Raw genomic sequence first — 8,361 nt, 5'->3', positions numbered from 1 at the left:
CACTCAAAACATGCCGGAACTACTTTAGCTGTTTGTGTTTATAAGAAAATAAATGGCACACCGTAAAATACTCTTCAGCCAATCAGATAAGGGATCATCAAGAAATAATCAGATAAAAATAAGGCATCAGACGGTCTTTCTCCTGTCTCAGTGGGCTATAATCTGCCGCTGCTGGTTGACTCTGGTAACACAGATCTGGGGTGGGATTTGGTTAAAGGGAGGGTTTCGGGTGAGACATACTGTATGTTGCGGGTCAGGGAGGTTTGTGTCTCTTACCAGCCTGAACAGAGACTCACTTGAGTGTGAGGCGCGGGTCTCCATAAGGGGCATAAGGAGAAATGTTTAGTACAAACTCCTTGGGCGGGTATGAGCTCCAGCGCTGCTGCACTGAACTGCTGTCATTGTTATTCCAAAAGTCTCTGTCTAAATCACTGAAGAGACACACACACACACACACACACACAGGTCAGAGGAACAAAAACCATTCATTTCATCACATACAGGCGATCTGCTCATCTCCGTCCAGGACAGGCAGTGTCGAAAAAAGGGAGAAGACAAAACAAAGTCACCCACTGATATTATAGTCAATTCGCCAAATGAAGAATAACCGAGTTCAACCTGTGCGTTTGTTAGGATTCAAGAGAGAAAGAGAGCAAAAGAAAGCCGTTTTTGACTAAAAGTGGATTATTGAACACAATATCAGATGTTTAAAACTCAATGTTCAACAAACAGAGCAGATTAGTGGTCAATGGACATGCGAAGAGATCTGGTGAACCTGCTATTGGAAAGAAAATGTCATTTACGTTATTAATACACGCACAGACATCCACAAGCACCTGCAAGCTTCAAATCCAGTGCACTCGTTAGTCCAAAACAGCATCAGCATCAAAACAACTTTTACAGCGTCTCCAGGAATAACCGTGTCGTAAACAAAAAACGCATGTGATCATCTGACAGGCAAAACAATGGAAAACGCGGCGTCCTGCAGAGCTGAAACGTCCCGAATCCTCAATCAAAAGCTCTTCAGAGTCACCCCGCCGTCAAAGGAGCCTGAATGGAGGCGTCCCGAATGAATGCCGGCAGCCGAGAGCGCCGCTCATTATGAATGCCGTTAATTGGTCTCGTACTTTTGAAGGGTCTTTTTTTTCTTTTTCTTCAAAACAAGTCTAGACTGTTAATGGTGAATGGAATGGAAAGGAAGTCATGATTATTAAGTGGTAGTGATCCGTGAGGGGAATTTTTCTCTGAGCCTTATTTATAGGAAAAAATGTAATAATTATTCATATTAATAATAATAACAATAATAATAATAATAATAAAAAAATAAAATAAAATATCATTATAATAATAGTAATATAATAATAATAATAATAAGATTAATAAAATAATAATAATAATAATAATAATAATAATAATAATAATAAAATAAAATAGTAATATAATAATAATAATAATAATAATAATAATAATAATAATAATATTATAATAATATAATAATAATAATATTAATAATAATAAAACAATATAATAATAGTAATATAATAATAATAATAATAATAATAATAATATTAATAATAATAATAAAATAATAATAATAATAATAATATAATAGTAATATAATAATAATAATAATAATAATAATAATAATAATAATAATAATAATATAATAATAATAATAATAATAATAATAATATCAATAATAATATACTACTACTACTACTACTACTAACAATAATAATAATAATAAAAATAATAATAATAATAATAAAAATAATAATAATAATAATAATAAAAAAATAATAAAAAAATAAAATAATAATAATAATAATAATAATAATAATAATAATATAATAGTAATAATAATAATAATAATAGTAATAATAATAATAATAATAATAATAATAATAATATTTATACACGTTTTATTTTCCAATAATATTAAAATAAAATGAAATTAATTATTAATAATAAATCAATTTACAAATGATTTTTATGAGTGTATGAATCAATCAATAAATAAATAATTAAATTAAACTGGTTATATTTACGAGCACTGCAGATAATCTGCAGGTCGGGTAATAAAAAATAAATTATGATTCATTCCCGTGGGCAAAAAAATCTGAGAGTGGACTTGATGAGACGCCCAAAATAATGGAAGAAGTGCAAGAGTGCGGTTCAAACTTTCAGTTAGAGGAGAGGAAAATCTGCTATTGTTCTGGGAGAAACAAAAACGCTTATTTACACTATTGCAGCGCCTTGCAAGGAAAATCTTGTGCATTTCTCCAACAATCGGTGCGAGCGAACACTCATTTAGTGCAGCTGGCCGTGTTTTGGAGGTGAGGCAGAACCGGCCGAATCCAGACACAGTAGATGCTATTCTGTTTTTGCACAGAGCAAAGAAAAAGGCAAAGTAAACATAGCTGCCGTTTAGTCTTGTATCTGTAAAATCTAAAATGTCTTATTTTTACTTTGTGGATCTATTTGAAAATGAAGAAAATGTTGTCTAAAGACAAACTTTAGTTTTTATAAATGAATGTTTATTTAAAAACAATTAAGATTAGCGTATTATTTTAGTATCGAGGATTCGCAGATTAGCTCACTGGATCTGCTGTTAATAACCAACGATCCACGGTGACTTATCTTCATGCCTAAAACAAAGAACTAGAATTATTAAAGTGACGATTGGGCGCGGGTCGGGGCAGATATACAGTTGAAGTCAGAATTATTAGCCCACCTTGGATTTTTTTTTTATATTTCCCAAATGATGTTTAACAGAGCAAGGAATTTTTCACAGTATGTCTGATAATGTTTTTAATTCTGGAGAAAGTCTTATTGTTTTATTTTGGCTAGAATAAAAGCAGGTTTTAATTTTTTATGAACCATTTTAAAGTCAATATTATTAGCCCCTTTAGCTTTATTTTTTCGATAGTCTACAGAACAAACCATCATTATACAATAACTTGCCTAATTACCCTAAACCTGCCTAGTTAACCTAATTAACCTAGTTAAGCCTTTAAATGTCACTTTTAGCTGTATAGAAGTGTCTTGAAGAATATCTAGTCAATATTATTTACTGTCATCATGACAAAGATAAATAAATCTGATATTAGAAATGAGTTATTAAAACTATTATGATTAGAAATGTGTTGAACAAAATCGTCTCTCCGTTAAACAGAAATTGGGGTAAAAAATAAAGCGGGTGGCTAATAATTCAGGAGGGCTAATAAATCTGACTTCATCTGTATATATATCAGATAAAAGAATATGTGCGGGCGGGCGGTGGGTGGATGATTAGTATGAAGCCGTGGATTCAGGTAGTATTTCAGTTGATCCATCTCTATCACTGACATATACTTTCACTTGAATTTATCAATGAACAAATTTATTACTTATTATTAATCTGAGGCTGGTGAAATACACTATAATAAAGCACATAATTTTTATATAACTTTTGCACATAACATTGTATGCTACATTACATTATTTAATAATAATAATAATAATAATAATAATAATAATTTTTTTTGTATTTTAGAACTTAGAATTTTAGAATTTAGAATTTAGAATGATAATTTTTAGAATATTTCCTCAAAAACAAAACAAGTTCAATAAATATGAAAAAAAAACTCAGAAATTACAAATGAATATAAATACAAATAAAAACAAACAAATAAATGTTCTGTGCAATAAAATAATTTATATCACCATTTTACATACATTTAAGCATAGAAGTTAGTATTATTTATATATTTATTCAATTATTCATCATCAATTATTTATATTCATTTATTAAATTAATTTTCCCGTTGTTAATTTTAAATACATATTTTGAGCCTTCATTGATTCCTCTGACAGACCACCACCCGCTTCAACAACTAACTGATTTCGTTATGTTATATGAAGATAACAGATTATAGTCATGTGATTCAATCTGATTTTGCTCCAACACACAATCTAAGAACACACACAGACACACACACCTCAATGAACAAAATAAATATCCCTGCACTTACTTGATGGCTTTTTTCTCTCCTCTTCCTCTTCCTGAATCCGGAGACCGACGGACTCCACTCCGGGTTTATTCCTCTTCCCCTAAACCACAAAAACACACAAAAAGGTCAATCCCGAATGATCCAAACTTCAGCACATCTAACATTACCCAGCATCCCCCCTCAAATCACATGCTCCATCTTCAGTCTTCTCCATAGTAATTAAAACCGCACCAAAGCCTCATATTTACATGGAAATGGCCTATTTAGCTTTCGGGTTAGCAGCGAGGAAGAGTGGGAGAGACAGAATGACAGAAAGTGTCTTTGGAGGAGTAGGTGGCGTTGTGGAAACCCTCCATACAAGTCATCGCTGTCCGCCTCTACGCTCCATAACAACCTCCTGAAGACAATTGTGACACAGCCCACATTCAGGCTTCGAGTTGACATGAAACAGAAGTTTTCAATGGAGTGCATTAATGCTGCCCTTATCTCAGAGCCTTAAATATGGGTGTACTTGTAGATTTTCCAATCATTCATTCAAAAATAAAGTCTTAAAAGTGGTATAAGCCAAGAACTAAATGTAATCGAGAGGAATCGCATCATTACAAACCTGGATTTGAAGCAACAGATTAAAATGAAATTCTGACAAAAACACAAGACTACGTTTCCCACAACCCATTGCACTGATTACAGTGCCACCTGTTTTCACACTAGCCTATTTAACACATGCTGTTTCTGAAATTGCCCCTCATTCACCATTCCCCACATTAGTCCACTAACATATTCTACTTGAAGAAGTGAACAGAAACGAGATGTGCTTTGTTTATGTTTGCTGGTTGATAAATCCCTCAGATGGATTCGATTTTAAAACTTTTGGTCAGAGCTGTGATAGTTATTTAACACTTAGCAAGCTGTCTATTAATAAGGAAACAAAGTATTTTGATTTCTTTCATGGACACAAATGTCTACACTCTATAAACAACCTCCTGAGAACAATTGTGACACAGCCCACATTCAGGCTTTGAGTTGACATGCAACAGAAGTTTCCAATGAAGCGCATTAATGTGCCTTTAGTCCCAGCGCCTTTAATCTGGAAGTAATGTATATTTTTCAATCATTCATTCAAAATAAAGTGTTTTTAAAAAGTGGTATAAGCCAAGAACCAAATGTAATCGAGAGAAATCGCATCATTACAAACCATTGATTTGAAGGCAACAAAGTAAATCTGACAAAAACACAAGACTACGTTTCCCACAACCCATTGCACTGATTACAGTGCCACCTGTTTCACATTAGCCTATTTAAAGCAGCACATGCACACATATGATGTATCTGAAATCACTTCTTATAGACATTTAACTATTCCCTATATTAGTCCACCAATATAGTCCACTTGAAGAAGTGAATGTAAACGAGAATGGATGTTGCTTTGTTCATGTTTAGTTCTTTGATTAATCCCTCAGGCAGATTTGATTTAAACTTCTTGGTCAGACCCTCTGATAGTTATTTAACACCTTAGCAAGCTGTCTATTAGTATTGAAAAGACTTTAGATTTATTTCATGTACACAAATGTCTAACCTCCATAAACAACCTCCTGGAGACAATTGTGACAGCCCACATTCAGGCTTTGAGTTGATATGTAACAGAAGTTCCCATTGGACTGCATAATGCTGCCGTTCTCAAAGCGACTTGAGATGCACTGTAGATTTTCCAGTAGTCATTCAAAAATAAAGTCTTTTAAAAAGTGGTATAAGCCAGAGAACCAAACCAAACAGAATAGAGAGGAATGCATCATTACAAACCTTGATTTGAAGCAACAAAGTAAATCTGACTAAAACACAGACCACATTTCCCATAACCAATTGCACTGATTACAGTGCCACCTGTTTCACATTAGCCTATTTAAGTAGCACATACACACATTTGATGTATCTGTAATCCACTTCTTACACACTCATTTCCTATTCCCTATATTAGTCCACTAATATAGTCCATTTGAAGAAGTGAATGTACAAGAGAATGGATGTGGCTTTGATAATGTTTAACTAACAAATCCCTCAGACGGATTAGATTATAAACTTCTTGGTCAGACCCTGTTATAGTCATTTAACACTTAGCCAGCTGTCTATTAGTATTGAAACAAACACTTTAGATTTATTTCATGTACACAAATGTCTACAATCCATAACCTCCTGGTGACAATTGAGGCACATCCCACATTCAGGCTTCAAGTTAACATGCAACAGAAGTTTCCAATGAAGAGCATTAATGCTTCCTTTAACCCAGCGCCTTCAATCTGGACATACTGTATATTTTCCAGTCATTCATTCATTGAAAAATAAAGTCTTTTAAAAAGTCATATAAGCCAAGAACCAAACCAAATGGAATCAAGAGAAATCGCATGATTACAAACCTTGATTTGAAGCAACAAATTAAAATTAAAATCTGACAAAAATACAAGACTACATTTCCCACAACCCATTGCTCTCGAAGAAGTGAATGTAAACGAGAAGGGATGTTGCTTTGTTTATATTTTGCTGGCTGATAAATCCCTGGAACAGATTAGAGTTTAATCTTCTCTATCAGATCCTGTGATAGTTTTTTAACACTTAGCCAGCTGTCTATTAGTAATGAAAGAAATACTTTTTACTTCTGTCATGAATACAAGCGCTGCTTAAATTAAACAAAGTCTTTAAAAAGTGGTATAAGCCAAGAACCAAACCAAATGTAATCGAGAGGAATCACATCATTACAAACCTTGATTTGAAGCAACAAAGTAAAATGAAAATCTGACAAAAACACAAGACTACGTTTCCCACAACCAATTGCACTGATTACAGTGCCACCTGTTTCACATTAGCCTATTTAAGTAGCACATACACACATAAGATCTATCTGAAATCCCTTCTTACACACTCATTTCCCATGCCCTATATTAGTCCACTAATATAGTCCACTTGAAGAAGTGAATGTAAACGAGAATGGATGTGGCTTTGTTTATGTTTAGTTCTTTGATAAATCCCTCTGATGGATTAGATTTTAAACTTCTTGGTCAGACCCTGTTAGCAAGCTGTCTATTTGTATTGAAAAAGACTTTAGATTTATTTCATTTACACAAATGTCTACACTCCATAAACAACCTCCTGGAGACAATTGTGACACAGCCCACATTCAGGCTTCAAGTTGACATGCAACAAAAGTTTCCAATGAAGCACATTAATGCTGCCTTTAACCCAGCGCCTTTAATAAAGATGTACTCTATATTTTCCATTCATTCATTCATTCATTCATTCAAGTCTTTTAAAAAGTGGTATAAGCCAAGAAACAAACCAAACAGAATCAAGAGGAATCACATTATTAACCTTGATTTGAAGCAACAGATTAAAATGAAAATCTGTCAAAAACATAAGACTACATTTCCCACAACCCATTGCACTGATCACAGTGCCACCTGTTTCAAATTAGCCTATTTAAGTAGCACATACACGCATTTGATGTATCTAAAAGCACCTCTTATACACTCATTTACTATTCTCTGCATTAGTCTATTAATATATGGTCCACTTAAAGAGTTTTAAAAAGATTACGAATCTTTAGTTTCAAATCAGCGGTTCAAAACTCGTATCAAATTGGCAAGGTCACATGATTTCAGTAAACGGGGCTTTGTCATGTCAATTACTGTTGTTAAACATTATGAAAATTCAATAATTATCCTCTAGGGGGCGATCTGTGTAATATTATAAAATCCACATGATTTGTGTGGGTTTGTTCAGATCGCCCCCCAGTGGTGAATCACTGAACACGTTTCATGTTTTTTAACCTGACCTCGAATCAGTTTTACTAGATAGTAGATATTTTAGTGAGGCGTTTGTTAAATGAAAATGAATAATATTCATTCATTCATTTTCTTTTCGGCTTAGTTCCTTTATTAATCCGGGGTCGCCACAGTGGAATGAACCGCCAACTCATCCAGCACATGTTTTACGCAGCGGATGCCCTTCCAGCCGCAACCCATCTCTGGGGAAAAGGAATAATACTACACTGTAAAAAAATGCAGGGTTCCACACAATTCATTTATGTTGTCCCAACACAAACAAACGTAAGTGGATTGGAAATAAAAAATTAAGTTGTCCACAAAAAAAAATCTCAAGAATTGTGTTATTTCAGTTCATTTTAAATAACTAGTTTGAACAAACAGCAAAAAAAGTTCTGTTCAATTGTGCACAATGTCCCTCCCTAGTCATTTAATTTATTTAACAGTAACTTAATAGGATATTTAACAGTTGCAATACCGCAAAAACTGCTAAGAACTGTAAAGTCAGGTCCAGTCTATCATCTTCTTCTGAGGGCTCATCTATAGAGCCAGTTTTA

At 33.4% G+C, this 8,361-nt stretch overlaps 1 protein-coding gene across 1 annotated transcript in view; it reads right to left on the bottom strand.

The window, feature by feature from the left end:
* The window catches only part of syt7a (synaptotagmin VIIa), a 94,402-nt gene extending 90,325 nt beyond the window's left edge, over nt 1-4,077 (bottom strand). The window contains exon 1 of the mRNA XM_056452093.1: nt 4,014-4,077. The gene's annotated coding sequence lies outside the window, so the exon portion shown is untranslated. The remainder of the gene's footprint in view (nt 1-4,013) is intronic.
* Nucleotides 4,078-8,361: the final 4,284 nt, after the last annotated feature.

The sequence above is a fragment of the Danio aesculapii genome, chromosome 25 (assembly GCF_903798145.1).
Source record: "Danio aesculapii chromosome 25, fDanAes4.1, whole genome shotgun sequence".
Classification (NCBI taxonomy): Eukaryota; Metazoa; Chordata; class Actinopteri; order Cypriniformes; family Danionidae; genus Danio; species Danio aesculapii.
Note: the sequence above shows the minus strand (reverse complement) of the source record. Positions and strands in the feature narration are given on the sequence as shown.